Source organism: Pseudophryne corroboree, chromosome 1 (assembly GCF_028390025.1).
Source record: "Pseudophryne corroboree isolate aPseCor3 chromosome 1, aPseCor3.hap2, whole genome shotgun sequence".
NCBI lineage: Eukaryota > Metazoa > Chordata > Amphibia > Anura > Myobatrachidae > Pseudophryne > Pseudophryne corroboree.
In genome coordinates, this window is record NC_086444.1 from 1,236,395,753 (window position 1) to 1,236,415,189 (window position 19,437).

Genomic DNA, 19,437 nt, shown 5'->3' on the forward strand with positions numbered 1-19,437 from the left:
TGAGAGGTGCAGGGTGTGATCTGGGGGAGTGAGAGGAGCAGGGGTTGAGATGGGGATGAGAGAAGCATGGGGTGAGATGGGGGACTGAGCAGAGCAGGGGGTGAGATGGGGACTGAGCAGAGCAGGGGGTGAGATGGGGGACTGAGTGGAGCAGGGGGTGAGATGGGGGTGAGAGAAGCTTGGGGTGAGATGGGGGACTGAGCGGAGCAGGGGGTGAGATGGGGGTGAGAGAAGCATGGGGTGAGATGGGGGACTGAGCAGAGCAGGGGGTGAGATGGGGGACTGAGCAGAGCAGGGCTTGACATGGGGGAGTTAGAGGTGCAGGGTGTGATCTGGGGGAGTGAGAGGAGCAGGGGTTGAGATGGGGATGAGAGAAGCATGGGGTGAGATGGGGGACTGAGCAAAGCAGGGGGGAGATGGGGGACTGAGTGGAGCAGGGGGTGAGATGGGGGTGAGAGAAGCTAGGGGTGAGATGGGGGACTGAGCGGAGCAGGGGGTGAGATAGGGGTGAGAAAAGCATGGGGTGAGATGGGGGACTGAGCAGAGCAGGGGGTGAGATGGGGACTGATCAGAGCAGGGGATGAGATGGGGGACTGAGTGGAGCAGGGGTTGAGATGGGGATGAGAGAAGCATGGGGAGAGATAGGGGACTGAGCGGAGCAGGGGGTGAGATGGGGGACTGAGCAGAGCAGGGGGTGAGATGGGGTGAGAGAAGCATGGGGTGAGATGGGGGACTGAACGGAGCAGGGGGTGAGATGGGGTGAGAGAAGCAGGGGGTGAGATGGAGGAGTGAGCCGAGCAGGTGGTGAGATGGGGGTGAGAGAAGCATGGGGTGAGATGGGGGACTGAATGGAGCAGGGGGTGAGATGGGGGTGAGAGAAGCATGGGGTGAGATGGGGGACTGAACGGAGTAGGGGTGAGATGGGGAACTGAGCAGAGCAGGGGGTGAGATGGGGGACTGAGCAGAGCAGGGGGTGAGATGGGGGTGAGAGAAGCATGGGGTGAGATGGGGGACTGAGTGGAGCAGGGGGTGAGATGGGGTGAGAGAAGCAGTGGTGTGATGAGCAGGGTAGAGATGGAAGAGTTAGAGGCACATGGGGTAATAAAAACTGAAAGTAATCAGTACTCAATTTACCCTTGTTGTAGAAGATCAGAAAACTACAATACTAACTACAGTCCTCAAATCTATTTAAAGTAGTAATCTTGAGATGAGCGGGTCCAGTTCTCAGACTGGACCCACCCAAACATACGGGATCTGAGGTGATCTGAGCCACCGATCAGATTTGCCTGCCTGTACCATATCCCAAATTGAGAGAAAATCATACGATCCTGCTGTTTGGATCTGGAGGTTTTGCCTTTTGCACCAGTCCCATTGAATTTAATGGGCTGATACTGATTGGCTAAGAGAGCTGTCACGGCTCTCAGCAAATTAGCATTTGCCCATAGAGTTCAATGGGCTTAGCATTAAAGATACCAACTGCACTGAGGACCCCACCGTCACCCCTTTGCTGCCAAAACAGCCGGCACTCCCGCACAGAGAACATCATCAGCACCCTCTCACTAACACAGACAGCACTCCCGCACAGAGAACATCATCAGCACCCTCTCACTAACACAGACAGCACTCCCGCACAGAGAACATCATCCGCACCCGCTCACTAACACAGACAGCATTCCCTCACAGAGAACATCATCAGCACCCTCTCTCTAACACAGACAGCACTCCCGCATAGAGTACATCATCAGCACCCTCTCTCTAACACAGACAGCACTCCCGCACAGAGCACAGTTCATCATCAGCACCCTCTCACTAACACAGACAGCACTCCCGCACAGAGAACATCATCAGCACCCTCTCACTAATGCAGACAGCACTCCCGCACAGAAAACATCATCAGCACCCTTTCACTAACACAGACAGCACTCCCGCACAGAGAACACCATCAGCACCCCCTCACTAACACAGACAGCACTCCTGCACAGAGTACATCATCACCACCCTCTCTCTAACACAGACAGCACTCCCGCACAGAGAACATCATCACCACCCTCTCACTAACACAGACAGCACTCCCGCACAGAGTGCATCATCACCACCCTCTCACTAACACAGACAGCACTCCCGCACAGAGTGTATCATCAGCACCCTCTCACTAACACAGACAGCACTCCCGCACAGAGAACATCATCAGCACCCTCTCACTAACACAGACAGCACTCCCGCACAGAGAACATCATCAGCACCCTCTCTCTAACACAGACAGCACTCCAGCACATAGTGCATCATCAGCACCCTCTCACTAACACAGACAGCACTCCCGCACAGAGAACATCATCAGCACCCTCTCACTAACACAGACAGCACTCCCGTGCAGAGAACATCATCAGCACCCTCTCACTAACACAGACAGTACTCCCGCACAGAGAACACCATCAGCACCCTCTCACTAACACAGACAGCACTCCCACACAGAGAACATCATCAGCACCCTCTCTCTAACACAGACAGCACTCCCGCACAGAAAACATCATCAGCACCATCTCTCTAACACAGACAGCACTCCCGCACAGAGAACATCATAACCACCCTCTCTCTAACACAGACAGCACTCCCGCACAGAGAACATCATCACCACCCTCTCACTAACACAGACAGCACTCCCGCACAGAGTGCATCATCACCACCCTCTCACTAACACAGACAGCACTCCCGCACAGAGTGTATCATCAGCACCCTCTCACTAACACAGACAGCACTCCCGCACAGAGAACATCATCAGCACCCTCTCACTAACACAGACAGCACTCCCGCACAGAGAACATCATCAGCACCCTCTCACTAACACAGACAGCACTCCCGCACAGAGAACATCATCAGCACCCTCTCACTAACACAGACAGCACTCCCGTACAGAGAACATCATCAGCACCCTCTCACTAACACAGACAGTACTCCCGCACAGAGAACACCATCAGCACCCTCTCACTAACACAGACAGCACTCCCACACAGAGAACATCATCAGCACCCTCTCTCTAACACAGACAGCACTCCCGCACAGAGAACATCATCAGCACCATCTCTCTAACACAGACAGCACTCCCGCACAGAGAACATCATCAGCACCCTCTCACTAACACAGACAGCACTCCTGTACAGAGAACATCATCAGCACCCTCTCTCTAACACAGGCAGCATTCCCGCACAGAGAACATCATCAGCACCTTCTTTCTAACACAGACAGCACTCCCGCACAGAGTACATCATCAGCACCCTCTCACTAACACAGACAGCACTCCCGCACAGAGAACATCATCAGCACCCTCTCACTAATACAGACAGCACTCCCGCACAGTGAACATCATCAGCACCCTCTCTCTAACACAGACAGCACTCCTGCACAGAGTACATCATCAGCACCCTCTCTCTAACACAGACAGCACTCCCGCACAGAGTACATCATCAGCACCCTCTCTCTAACACAGACAGCACTCCCACACAGAGTACATCATCAGCACCCTCTCTCTAACACAGACAGCACTCCCGCACAGAGCACAGTACATCATCAGCACCCTCTCATTAACACAGACAGCACTCCCGCACAGTGAACATCATCAGCACCCTCTCTCTAAAACAGACAGCACTCCTGCACAGAGTACATCATCAGCACCCTCTCTCTAACACAGACAGCACTCCCGCATAGAGTACATCATCAGCACCCTCTCTCTAACACAGACAGCACTCCCGCACAGAGCACAGTACATCATCAGTACCCTCTCACTAACACAGACAGCACTACCGCACAGAGAACATCATCAGCACCCTCTCACTAACACAGACAGCACTCCCGCACAGAAGACACCGCCGTCAACCCCACACTGCCAATACTGCTGACAGCGCCACACAGAGGACAGAGAAGGCACCCTTGTGCAGAGGACACTGTCGACCCACCCACACTATGTCACCACCAACACACCTGCACAGAAGACACCACCCCCACCCTGCACTGCTGACACCACTGGCACCCATGCAGAGAGGAAAACTCAGTTTTCTATTTGTTTCCACATACAGTGTAATAGATTCTCCAGTAAAAAAAATAATGACCCTTGGTTTAGGCAGAATAACTTCACGTATATATGGCTTATTTCTAACATGCATCATTGTGAAGATCTTCCTAGGCTTAAAGATAAATGGGAGTCAGATGTTAGCGCATTAAGTGATGAAGTATGGAGTATTGCAATGGCCTCCCCTTGAGGGTCCAAAATTTGATTAGATTCCAGCAATTAAATTGTGTATCCTGCATAGGACATCGCTTTCTCCAACTAGATTTATGAAATCGAATGTTTGTCCAAAATGTATGGAATGTTTTGGCACCTTATATGGGAATGTTGGGTGGTTGGCACCTATTGGAACAAAGTTTTTGTTGCCCTATCCGAGATTGGTACACCATCTACGGTAATGACATCTAGACTCTGGGCATATTTGAATGTGATGCTTTAGTTAAATTTACTAAACAACATATAATTAACATGTGTACACTAACTAAGGTACACTAGTTATCGCGAGGGTTTGGATTTCGCCTACTTTCCCAGACTTTTAGATATGTAAAGCTCTTGTAAATTCAACGCTATCTCATGAAAAATATGTTTATTATTATGGAAATGCTGAGTATAAATTTGAAAAGATCTGGAATAGGTGACTCTTGTCTCGTTACTACAATGTACTGGTGGATATTAAAGAAGTTATTGGTATTTTGATACCATTATAGATATATTAATAATACTGTATCTTGTTTACTAAATAAGGGTGTTATTAAGATTAATATTGTGCTGTTAAGTCACACTGTGTTAAGATATGTAAGATATAGCCTGTACACATAGATACTACACGTGTATTTAATGAAGAAGTACTCAATGAGTTGTGGCTGCATTTAATTATGGCAAAAACTTACATAAGTTAATATTTAAATTCACTTAGGTTAAAAGCATGTAAAAATAAATTATTAAGGATAAGAGTATTAATTAAATATATATTGTATAAAGTAAAATAAATAATAAGAAAAATACACCTAATTAATATAAAATTGCTTAATAATGGTAGAAGTAATTAAATATTATAGATACACTTGAGATGTTAGGAGAAATAAATAAATAGATACTGTAAATATTATATGGGCACTGATGCACTTTGAATATAAGGAATATATGTATAGTTGTGTGGATGGTTGCCATAGATTAAGTAAAAGCAATGAATAATGAATTGTCCGAAGATATGCTAATGTGAAAGGCTAAAATAAAACTATTATAATATGTGTTTGATTTATTTTTTGTTTTTATTGTCATCTGTGTATGTTTTGATATGTTCATGTAATGGAAAATCTATAAAATATTATTCAAATTAAAAAAAAAAAAGAAATGCCCATTCTCAAAGACCCTCAGTTTAGCAGGGTAAAGTAGGGAAAAGGGACGGTTGTTGTCATGTAGAAAGTGGCATATCGCAGAAGGGTTTTTGTTTCTGTTTTACGGCACCCAAAAATCTTGGAATTTCAGGAGTCTATGATCCCATACAGAGAGGGACTGTGCCCTGTGGTAATGGTAATATATTTTCTCTTTTACCGTATAGTCCAGGAACTTCGCAATTACTGGCATGGGCCTATTCTGTCCCGGAAGGCCATCTGGTTCCAATCTGTGTGCTCTCTCAATCTGCAGATGAGAAAATTCCCCAGTGATACCAAATGCAACAGAGAGGTCAACATTAGCAATATCCTGGAGCTGAGTACCCGTAATGGACTCAATAAAGCAGAGATTACTCCGTCAGTGGAAATTCTCCAAATCATCAATTTTATAATGCATTGCTTGGATAAGAGTGGCGTGGGAAGAGCCCTGTTGCTGCACCTCCTGCATCCTATGCTCCACAACACTAGTGCACTGTTCTAGAGTAGCTACACATGTTAAATGATTATCAATTTTAGGCAGAGTTGCATAAGTCTTTATATTCATATCATCCAAATGCTTATCTATTAGAGGCATCATGATGTTGGTCATTTCTTTCACCATGTTGGCCAGGGGCAAAGCCTACACAGGTATCACTGCCAATGAGTGGGAATTAGATGAACTTATGAAATCTGTAGAGACACTTGGGGGGAGCGGGAGAAGAGTTATAATTGGAAATAGTCTTATGTCTGACCATATTGGTGGATTGTGAATGTGTACGCTTAGCCGATTTCTCTAAAAATGTATCCATGCCCCAAGGGCCACTATTTTTGATTGCCCGCTATTAGCACCAGTTTCAAGAGAGATATCACCTAAAGATTTGTATGCAATGACATACTAGGAAATATAAAAAGGTGTCACCCTCTCATTCAGAACAATGTAGTGACTAGCACCACAGAAAAAAAACATACATTGTACGTGAAAGTATAAGCCTTGTCCATAAGGTGACCAACACAGGCGAACAGTACAAACTAAATTGGAAGAAAGCATTTGAGACCTTTAGATAAATTACACTAAGTTTAAAGTGGAAAGATTACAATGAATCACATTAAACTAAACCAATCATCAATGTGTCATAACACAGTAAATCAGGATTTATAGTCTTACTTTATATATTTATTATTATCCTTTATTTATATGGTGCCACAAGGGTTCCGCAGTGCCCAATTACAGAGTAAATAAATAATCAAACAGGAAAACAGCAACTTACAGTTGACGACAGTATAGGACAAGTACATGGTAAATAAACAAAGTTACATCAGCAGATGACACTGGAATAAGTATCAGGTGGCAGAAGACTGCTGTATGTGGTACAGTTGAAGATTATTAATGTAAGACAAAGGATAAGCACATGCGGGAAGAGGACCCTGCTCGTGAGAGCTTACAATCTACAGGGGAAGGGTAGAGAGACAGGGGTGACACAGATGGGGTACATAGAGAATGTGGAACAGAGGCTCAGGATGAGATTTGGCTTGGTTTGGTGAAGAAGTGGGTCTTGAGAGCCCGTTTGCAGTTTTGTAGAGAGGTGGAGAGTCTGAGAGGGAGAGGTAGGGAATTCCAGAGAAGTGGTGCAGCACGTGAAAAATCTTGGAGGTAGAAGTGGGAGGAAGTAATCCGTAGGCAGGACAGTCGACGTGCATTAGCAGAGCGAAGAGGACGGGTGGGAGAGTAAAGGGAGATAAGGTCAGAGATGTAGGTGGGAGAGGAGTGGGTGAGGGCTTTGTAAGCGAGTATACTATCACAAAGTAGCAACATTGGATGACAGATTATTAGTCACAGGGGTTAATGTGACAATTATTCAACTGTGCGACTAGATGGCAGTAGAGGGTTACAACAAAAATATTACAGTATATCAAACCATAAAAATCCCTCAGTAATTATTTATTTATTACAAGTTATTTATGTAACACACACATATTCCGCAGCGCTTTACAGAGAATGTTTGTCCACTCACATCAGTCCCTGCCCCAGTGGATCTTACACTCTATATTCCCTATCACATGTACATGCACACACCTTCACCCTAGTGTTAATTTTTGTTTTAAGCCAATTAACCTACCAGTATATTTTTGGATTGTGGGAGGAAACCAGATTACCCGGAGTAAACCCACGCAAGTACGGGGAGAATATACAAACTCCACACAGTTAGGGTCATGGTGGGAATCAAACCCATGACCTTTGTGCTGTGAGGCAGTAATGCTAACCATTACACCATCCGCACTGCCCCAAGTGGACTTATATGAATTTACTACTGCATAGTTTTATACAAATATTCTCCTGTGGACTAATCTGCTATCACTGCTGTGTGGACTCAGTGATAGTTCTGCTGTGTGGACCTGTTTATCTGTAACTTCTGTGTGAAATTGCTGTGGACCTAAATCCTCTACTGGGACTTACTATATGGACTGCTCCCTGTGTATTGTTTCTGTGCTATATTTACTTCTATTTCCTGTGTGATATCTGTGTGCTATGAGAAATAAACCATCACTTTGGTTTCATTGGCCCTGTGTCTGAGTGATTAGAAGAACCTCGTATCCTCACATCTGTAGAGCTGAGCTTCATGCAGATCCTCTATATGAAGGTTTGAGTATTGGACTCTTAGGAGCTAATGTAAGAAAATCTGGTAGTCATTGCACACACTTAAATGACCTTGATTGTGCCAGCAGTAATATGTACACAATTGCTCAACAAAGGGTATTAAGAATTGTGTAAGTAATAAGTCAAAGGAAATCAGAGTTAAAATTATATTGCTGGATTAATTGCAATGGCTGAGATGAAATGCATCTATCAATACAATAATTTTATACCAGGTGGTTTAAATAATGATTTTGATTTAGAGTTGATTTATTACACCTGTTTTTGTCAATTTATAAATTCTTATTACATCTGTTTTTGTATTTTTTATTAGCTCTTTGTGAGTCTATTCTCTGTTTTAATACATGAATTTTAAAAGGGATTTTAATGGTAAAATACCTTTTTGAATAACATAACAGTATTTCTTCTTGCTTATTTTTAATTCTAATTTATTAATTGGAGGGACTACTGGTGTCTGTGGACATTTTAGTATAGCTGATAAACAAGAAAATGACCACCGAAAGCTCATAGAGAACTACAACAAATTGGCCACCACAACATATCCGGAAATTGAGCTCTAGCAGCCAACACTACAACAAAATAGTACACGTGTCACTTCCAGCATCACGTCACTGGCCACTAGGATAAATAAGATATCCTGTCACTAGTGACAATGGGAATTATGTCATTTTCAGCATTTGGTGCCTGAAAAAAGCAGGACTTTGAAAAGGAAGGAATCTGTATATTGTACTTTGTATTGGATGTAATTTGTGTTTTAGTGTTATACATGGAACGGGGCACCAGACAAAGTGATTATTGGTTGATTGTTAATTAGAAGTGCTTTATAAAGGTTTCAAAGCCAGGTATCCCCTACACCTTGAGATAGATCCCTTGCAAGATTAAAAGACGTTGATTGGGACACCTTGTTGTTTCTTTTACTTACCTATTGGAAAATGAAGGACTTTCTCTACATGGACACTATGGTAGGCCCACTGCTGAACTACTTATTTTCCATGAGTAGATACCTAACTTATCTTTTCTTTTAGTTTAATAATAAAAACAAAATTCTTACATACAACCTTTTCCTGTTTGGTGTTGGATGAATAAAACTTTAACAAAGAAAACCAAAAGTATATACTCGGCGCCTGTTCCTTTAGACCACTGGCAAACTTACACCTGAGACTGAGCTGCAGCTTCCTAATCAGGGTTATTGCAAATACCCTTTATAGCAAGCAAACTAAAATATTAAAACCAAGGTTTCAATAGGAAGCGCTGTCCAGTCACAAATCAATTTAAACAAATCACTTTAATTCCACAAACAACATATATGGCCATATATTGACATAAAATATAAATTCATAAGACTTTAATACAATAATAACAGTATCATTTAAAATTGCAAATCAATTATAAGCAGTTAGTATTGCTCCAAAATCGCGGGCATGCAGTCTTATTCACTTATGTGGTTAGTCATCCACTCCTGATTTATAATCAAATAGCAAAATGGCAATCTTAATTACTGGGTCCAGAGAATGCAATTATCCTTTTAAGAACAATGTTCAATGTCCTCCTACCTCCCGTATTTGGCAATTAACGGGGGCTTTTCAAAGACGGGGACTGTTATTCCTTATAGCTATTTGGTTCACTCCTTGCTGAGTGTTTAGAAAATACTCCTCCCTCCTGTGATTTTCTTACCGGGAATATCTTTGCTGAGTGGAGGTTTTTCTTATATATGATCTGGACACAGGGGATCTCTCAGCCAGAGAACCTTCAACCCGCCTTCTTACTTTTCTCCTCTGCAGTGTCCGTGCATCTGCTGGTCCCAGCTCTATCGCAGCAGCAGACGAGCACTCGCACTCTCAGACCGCCAGACTGCTACGCCCAATCACGTGACGCGTTTCTCCGCCTCTCCGTTTCCGGATACTCGGCGGCTTCCTCAGATGTGTATAATGAGTGTCCTGCTAGGTGCTATTTATCCTCCTTTCATTATATCTCCCTGCCGGCCATCTTATTACACCTGGGTGCATATATTACTTTTGATTCAATTAATCATTAAAACGGGCACCTACTTCCGGCTTCCGTTATTTGCGTTCCACCTGCGGACATTTTGCGTTCCAACATGTCATCACTGCATAAAGTTTTTATAACTGCATAAAGTTTTTATAATAATAAGAGGTCTTAAAATAAAAACATAATCTAATACAATAATTATCACACAACATATAAACAAATAAATATAATGTATAGTATACAATATAAAATACAAATATCATAAAAATCAGATGTATGTCTGCCAGTTAGTCCTACCATCAAAAATACATACATATAATAGCTTCCAGAATATTGTCAGAAAAAGGAAAGAAGGGAGGATGGGAAATCAAGGAAGTTATGGGGGGGAGGGGTTTTAAACATTATTTAATTCGATTGTGTCATTCAGGCCTCCTGGTGTAAGGGTCCTCATACTAAAAATCCAAAAGGCCTCCCGTCTACACAGACGGTTATACCTATCTCCCCCTCTTGCTGTAGTCTTAATTTGTTCAACGGCTATAACCTTTACATTCTTAATAGAACCCTTCTGACAATCCGAAAAATGTCTATATAGAGAATTGGTTCTGGAGTTCATTAAAATATTTCTCTTATGCTCCATAAATCTGACATGTAGTTGCCTAATAGTACGGCCTATATATTGAAGGCCACAACCACATGTTAATAAATAAATAACAAAATCAGATCTACAATTAATAAAATCCTTAATAGAGAATATTTCATCAGATACATTAGAAACGAAAGATACGGTCTTCCTTTCTGTACAATTACATGTAAAACAGCCTGTTTTTCCACATCTATGGAAACCGGGTGGTTTTATCGAGAGCCATACTTCTAAAGGCCCCTTTTCTTCCGTATTATTTTTTATTTTATTTCTAAAATGGCTAGGAGCCAATTTCTGTTTAAGATTTCCAGATTTTCTAAAAATAATATTATCGTTTAGTGTACCACTATTGTTCAAGAATTCATCTAATTCCAAAAGGTGAAAATTCTTTTTCAGGATCTTCTTAATAGCCCAAGCTCTTGAATTATATTGTGTCACAAAATTCACACTCCTATCTATATTCATGTCTTTTTTCTTATTTTCTTCCGATACACTTTTATCCCCTAAAAGGGATCTCCTATCCATCATCCTTACCTCTATCAATGTTTTATCCAACAATTTTCTGGGGTACCCTTGTTCAAGAAATGCCTCATACAGAGACTTTGCCTGCTTCTGGAAGATTTCAAGGCTAGAGCAGTTCCTTTTTATCCTCATAAACTGGCTTTTAGGAATATTTGTTTTCCACTTACTATAGTGGCCACTTTTGAAATTCAAATATTTATTTTGATCTACCTCTTTAATATGAGTTCTCGTATTGAGAACATTATCCACTACAGAAAGGGCTATATCTAAAAAAGTGATTTCTGACTTGTGTATTGTGCTTGTGAATTTAAGTCCAAAAGTGTTACAATTTAGTGAACCCAAAAAATCATTAACGGATTTTAAATCCCCATCCCAAATAATAAATAAATCATCTATATACCGTCCATATAGGACCAGGCCCGCCCCATGCCCCACCCAAATGTATTCCTCCTCAAAGCGCCCCATGAAGAGGTTGGCGAAGCTTGGGGCAAACCTGGTCCCCATGGCGGTACCTCGTGTCTGTAAATAATAATCCTTGTTAAACAAAAAATAATTGTGACTTAATATAAAATTAATAGAGGATAAAATAAAATTCATTGTGTCTACAGTGATAGTGTCATCTAATAATAAATAATGCTCCACCGCTTGTAGTCCTAACTTGTGATCAATATTTGAATACAGCGACTCAACGTCACATGTAATAAACCAATAGGATTGTTTCCACTCTATTTGCTCAATACGTTTCAAGAAACCTGTTGTATCTTTAATATATGATCTTAATAATTTAACGTGGCGAAACCACCTCTTTTTTTTTCAAAAAGGGGGCTATTCAAAAAGAGGTGTATCACCTTCTATTTGCTCAATATCCGATAGTGCCTACATATTATTATCTGCCAAAGATCCACAAGAGCCTGGTTTCGCCACCCGGAAGACCTATAATATCAGGGGTAGGCTCAATGACGAATAATTTGTCATACTATGTGGATAGTTTTTTGCAAAAACATGTTAAATTATTAAGATATTAGTATTATATTATATTATATGATATTATAAAAATATTAGTGTAGTGATAGAATGTAGATGCAACACAGTGTAACCTTATCAACTTAAAAGCTGTTCGAGCGTCTCCGACGCTCTGAGAATACTTAACACTATAAGAAATACACAAATACCGGGCTTAGGGTCTAATGCCTTATATGAATGTTATACTTGAAAAAGAATAATACAATACAAGTCATACACTACAATATAACATAGACTAACTAACCAGATAACTACACAGGAAATACAATACAATACAATAACGTTTAAGGGAAAATGAGAGAGAAAGAGGAGGAGAGAGAGAGAGAGAGATATGGCTCACAATAGCAATAAAGACAATATGATTGCGGAGAAAACTTACGCACAAAGGGAACGATCGCATGCGCCTTTCTGAATATCCAGCTCCCGATTATCAGTGATGAGAACCGTTGAAGAGAGTGAGCTGGATATGATCGGAATGTCTATTTATGCCCAACACACAATACAATTCAATGGTCCCTACAATCTCATTGTTCATTGGACACAGGAATTCGTCTTCGCATTATAACAAAAGGTCATAGGTTGATTCATACAGGTGGGCTGTGTCTATTTCCAACTGCTCAGGTGGGTGGGAAACTGGGTTTCCCGCCGCATGGATAAGTAAGTGCAAATAATAGTAAATGTACATAAACTTCTTATGTCCATAACTATTCGCACAAGCGATTAATCCGCTTCAAACCAACACCGGAATATTGCTAATTAAATACTCTTCCGATGGATACTAAACACCACTGTATGACCCATGTCTGACCCTTCGTATCAAACAAAGAGGGATCTCTTTGTCCATGAACATGCTATATTAACTAAACTTTTAGAATCTATCAAGGGGACCATGATCTACAAAATACATTATATAGTTAAAATATGTAACGATTGAGTCGCACGCTGGGCACACAGAAACTCTACCGTAAATGCGCATACCATGTGCCTGCGGGTGCACGTAACAGCGGGTATGCGCACGCACGGGAGAGCGTACGCATGCGCAGCACGGACCTGTATGAGGTGCAAATATGGTAGTGTGCATCGTGATATTTTTCTGACTTTGACATGTGCCTGTGTACCAAACGGTATCTGTGAGTGTGAATGAAAGGAGAGCAATCCAAACATTATGTTATTTTTATGGTGGTGGTCTGTAACCTAACTGTAAAGTTATTACATACAAGCCTGTTTTCAAGTTTGGAAGCTATGAGTCACATTTCTTGGGGCATCCTCGTTACACTCATTTCCACTAATTGGTGGAAGCATTGAATTATAGACATGTAAGAAAAACATTGACATTAATGAGTTCTGTTATATTTATTGCATTCTTTGCAGTACATGCAGTAATACATGATTGTTGTGTTTCTCTCTCTTCTACGTTTTACTTGAGACTCTTCAGGAAAAAGGAGTCACTGACTAAACAGGGGAGTACAATTTACATGATAATTTGATGAAAGAACAATTCTATCTGTTACATCTCTGTTAGACTTGAATGAACAGCCTTGCAGTGTTCCCACAGGCCTCCGCAACAGATGTCTGGGCTCTGGTGGGGTATGCAGTAGGGGCTTCCAAGGTAATACGCATCTTTCCACATTCTGCAAAAATGTCCTTCGCACTATACTGTAGACCCAGTTTGATAGCAAAGGCGGCCAGATAGCTAGGATTAGCGGGATGATGAGAGGCGATCACCGTGTGCCTAGCTAAAATGCTGCCACCAGAAGTCTGGACAGGCTACCTTCATTATTATTGAGTGTGTAGGGACAAACTTTATTTGATAAATGTCTGCTTTAGTTCTCTCAGGTCACTGTGGTTTGGGACAAGACAGATAGGGCAAACTCCTGCATGTCAAATTTGGATTTAAAAATATGTTATAGAAAAACAAATTGTACACAGTGAAATCTTCTTAAGATTTAATGTAATCATACATAGAGTACAGAGCTATCAAAATCAAATATGAAAGTTAATTGTCATATATATTATGCAGCTAAATTCCAGATTTGCCTAAAAAATATGCTACTCAAAGTTAATAATAAACACCCCTCATAGCAGTTTCTCAAACTCATTATTATAACTACGATATTAAAAAAAAAAACTTTTCTATTTTTCTAAAAGTTGACAACTGCAAACTTTCTTAAGTCTAATGATTTCCAGTACCAACCGCAGGTGTATTTTTCCAAATATACAGTATTTATACAAGGTACAGTATTTACAGCATTTTCAAAAAATTTTCTGTAATTCCTAAACTTGTTACAGAACTTTAATAATTTCTGACTGAAAAGATTGTTATCTACACTGTATATGTACAACATTCTCGACCTACTACTACTCATGTACCACCTTCATCTGCCCACAATTGGCCAAACATTTTATTTCAATAAAGTCACTCTCCAAATTTGGGCAACTTCTTCCACTCTTTGATTAATTGCGACATCCAATTATCCTACCATATGATCTATTAGTGTCAGTTTTTCTGATATCACTTTATCTAATTTAAAATAATGGAAAATGGTAATAGTGCTCCAGCTGTATGCTCAGCATCTCAGAATCTAAAGTATATTTCCCCTTTTTTTCCCTTCACTCTTGCTATGTTGTTACATGCATGTCAGATCAGCAGGTACCAAGTCATGTTCCATAAAAAGGTTACTCAGGTAACGATGTAATGGTCAGTATCTCTTACAAAAGGTACTAAATTGGAGAGTATACATTGTCTACTGGAATCCAAGGGAATCCTTGAAAAGGCCCAATTTCCACATACCCAATACATAGCCTAATTATTTGCACACACATATTCTTCCTGAAATACCATTTAACTCATATTTATCATATGTATCATTAGTTCTGTCATCTTTATTCATTGAAATATTTAATCTTTCATTAAGAATATATTTCAGAATAATCAGTATACCCCATCCAATATTGTAACCTTAAAGTCCCAAATCTGGCCTTGGATGCAAAAACATATTTTTAATAATGATATCAACAGTACTCTTTAGCGTTATATTTTCTTCAGAGTTACTGCGCTGCAAGGTGGGCAAGTTTAATTATCACTGTTAAACCACTAAGTGGCCCAAATGTTGCCTGAAAGAGTCACTCACTTGATGCTTTTAATGGTGAAGTGAAGTACAAGTATCTTTAAGAATGTACTCCAATTGAGCTTTCTCAGAAGATTTTAATTTCTTGCAATGTGTAGCATTAACACATGTCCTACTGTCCTTTACTTTAATAGCAGTAGGATATGCCAACATTACTTGATATGGTGCTTCCACCAGTCTGTCAAAGGGCCTGATCTCATGAATTTCTGAACCATCTCCTTATCACAAGAATGTGATTCATGGCAAGCTCCTTCCACAGGGATTAGAGGATTACCGATCACACCAGTGTGTATATTCTTCAGCTGCTTGCTAATACCTCTTTCACAATGCACAAATAACCCGGTATTGACCTGGTATATTGCTGGGTCGACATGGGTCGCTGTGCGGTGCTAAAGGGTCATTCCTGAATTCCCAGGTCTTCTGACCCAGTAATTCAACCCTGGAATAAAGAAGGGTTATTCCCGAGCTATTACCGGGTCACGTGCAGTGTGAACAGGTTTCCCGGGTTGATGCGACCCGGTACCCATTCACAGGTTAAGCAGAGGTGGCACAGAGATGTTCTCATCTCCTAGCACCATCTACGCACCCACCTCGATGATGCAGCGGTCCCTGCCCCTGATGGCAACCCGACCTTGCAATATGCCGCGTTGGGAAGCCAGTGCTCATGGTCCAATGCCAGGTCACACCCAGGAAGGACCCATTTCCAATTCCTGGGTGTGACCCGACATTAGCGATCTGAAAGCGGGATTAGTGAGATGAGATCATTCGGTTAATCAAAGGTGCCACTGCCACCGGCTTTCAAACTCCTGTCTCCACCTCCATGTACAAAAACAACGTGATGTGATTACGTCATGCTGCTCGCACGCCCACCCACCACATGCCCACCTCTCTCCTCCTATGCTATGTCAACGCCAGGAACTGATGAGTAGCAGCATGCTGCCAGTGTCCCTTTTTGGAAGACAAATTCAATACTGGCAGACGGTCGGAAGCAGCATTGACACGACACTCATTTTTTCCAGCAGCAGCAGCAGCAGTACTAGTCTGCGACTGTCAGTGTCAGTGAGTGACTGACTTGTAAGTAAGCTGCTGCTGCTGCTGCTTGCAGAGGAAAGAGAGGGGGAGCCAGACGAGGCTGAGGAGGAGCAGTGTAATTAAAGTGAGTGCCATCAGGGGTGTTTGTTTGGTGCACACCACAACATCTGAAAATGTATCTGCATTATTAGGATTGGTACAAGGGTGGATATTTTATATTGCGTTGACCATCAATAGATGGTGGTAGACACACCCAAAAGGCGGTGCTAGACACACCCCTCCGACGGTGCACCCCCTAATAAAATGTGCTGCTCACGCCTATGAAGCTAGCGATATTTTGTAGAGTCATAGATGTCACGATCCGGGTATCTGGACGCCATTTCTTACCCATCAGATGCCTCCTAAGGCTGGCTCAGCGCTCCAGGACCGGATCCCATCTGTTATCCTGATGTGTACATTCCTGTATCCTCTCCTGTCACTCTGGGACGCTGTCACAGTAAACGCCATATTACACCTGGCATGGCGTCTCCCGCGGCCTCCGCCGCCGTCCCTGAACTTCTGCATGCAGAGTGTCTGAGTGGCGATTACGTCAGCCGCGGCCTCCGCTGTGTCCGCGTGGTTGGATGTGCATCTGTCAGCCTGGCGCCTCCTGTCTCCGGTGGCCGGCGCCGCCATTACTGTTTTCATTACCACATGGATTACAAACCAAACTTCCCTCCAAGTGTCTGCATGGGCGCAGCCATCTTGGATTCTGTCAGCTGATCATTTCCACCAATCTGTTCTCAGTATTGATAATCTGCATAATTGCCTAGCCAATCCCTTCCTTGCTGCAGGTATAAATACACTGTGCCTGAGCAAGGAAGGCGTCAGTGCTTTGGTTGTCAAACCTAGTTCCTGTTTGTCTCTCTCCTGTGATTGTCTTCCAGGTTCCAGCTCCTGTCTCAAGACTTCCACCATAGAGACCCGCACCAGCATTCCACCTGCGGTGTAGCCTGACTCTCCAATCCATTGTGGATTCATCTGTTTCCAGCTACAACATTACCTGCTTCCAGCTCAGCTTCCAGCAGAGTACAGCTTCCCTTAAAGGGCCGGTGTCCTTTCTACACTTTACCACTCTCCACCGGTATTATTATTTCTCCGCTCTCAAGTTCTACATTTCAGTTCATATTTCATCGCTCCCAAGTTTATTTATTATTTAACTGGTTCCAGCCAGTATCCACTCCGTGCTAACAACAGTCTGGTTCCAGCCAGTATCCACAGTAGCTGTTTTATCTTCAGCAACCCAGCTTTTCCTGGAACACCAGCTGGCACAATCCTGGGTTATCTCCATTGCTACAGTCGGGCCTGGTAAGGACTTTCCATCTAGAAGATCATAAGAACTATCTCACACTACCAGTGCCCTGTGGCTCCTGCCATCCTGTAGTACCCAGGAACTGTATTTATTCTTTGCTGACTTTTACGTTTTCTTTTACTGCTACTGTGTTGCGGAGTTGTCATAACAAACATCATTGACTTTTATCCAAGTTGTCGTGGTCACGCCTTCGGGCAGTTATTATTCATGTTACTTACATGTCCAGGGGTCTGATACAACCTCCCAGGTTCCGGTACATCTCAGCCCCTACAACTGAGGCTGCCTCCCGTCAGCTCAGGCCCTCAGTTGTGACAGTAAGCACTGACCTAATGAATCCAGCCGGAGACCAGGATCAAGCGGCCAGGCCGATGCAAGAACTGGCAGCCCGACTAGAACATCAGGAGGCTGCACAGGGCCACATCATCCGCTGTCTCCAGGATCTCTCTACTCGGCTGGATGGGATTCAGACAACTCTCCGTGGATCAGGCGCGTCTGGTGCGTCAACCACAGTGACTCCAGCTATAACCCCACCCACCTTACCCATTTCTGCTCCACGTCTTCATCTTCCAACGCCAGCAAAATTTGACGGATCTCCAAGATTCTGCAGGGGATTTCTCAACCAGTGTGAGATTCAGTTTGAGCTACAACCTGGCAATTTTCCCAGTGACCGTACAAAAATTGCCTACATTATTTCTCTTCTCAGTGGCTCAGCCCTTGATTGGGCATCACCGTTATGGGAGAGGTCCGACACCCTGCTATCTTCCTACACTGCCTTCGTGTCAACATTCAGGCGCATCTTCGACGAGCCAGGCCGGGTAACCTCAGCTTCATCCGAGATTCTCCGTTTACGCCAGGGGTCACGTACTGTAGGACAATATCTGATACAGTTCCAGATCCTGGCATCCGAACTGGCATGGAACGACGAGGCCCTGTATGCTGCATTCTGGCATGGTTTATCTGAGCGTATTAAAGATGAGTTAGCTACCAGAGACTTACCTTCTAAGTTAGATGAGCTAATCTCACTCTGCACGAAAGTTGATTTACGTTTCAGAGAGAGAGCAACTGAGCGTGGAAGATCATCTGCTCCAAAATCTTTTGCTCCTCCTCCTCGTCAACTGTCACCATCTAAAGATGAGCCCATGCAACTTGGCCGTTCCCGTTTAACTCCTGCTGAGCGCCGAAGACGTCTCTCTGAGTTTCTCTGTCTCTATTGTGCAGCTCCGTCTCACACCATTAATGCCTGTCCCAAACGTCCGGGAAACTCCAAATCCTAGCTCGCCAAGGAGAGGGCCGGCTAGGAGTAATGATCTCCTCTCCATCTCCTCAAGATTGTAATCTCCCAGTCTCGCTTCAAGTTGCTCAACGTTATGGGAACGTCATTGCCCTCCTTGATTCCGGAGCAGCTGGGAACTTTATTACCGAAGCCTATGTTAAACGGTGGTCCCTCCCACCGAGAGACTTCCTTCGTCCATTTCTTTAACTGCCGTGGATGGCAGCAAAATTTTTGATGCAGTTATTTCTTTAAGGACTCTACCAGTTCGTCTGAGAGTGGGAGTTCTTCATTCCGAACTTATTTCTTTTTTAGTGATTCCAAGAGCCACACATCCTGTGGTCCTGGGCCTTCCATGGCTCCGTCTTCACAATCCTACAATTGATTGGACGACTA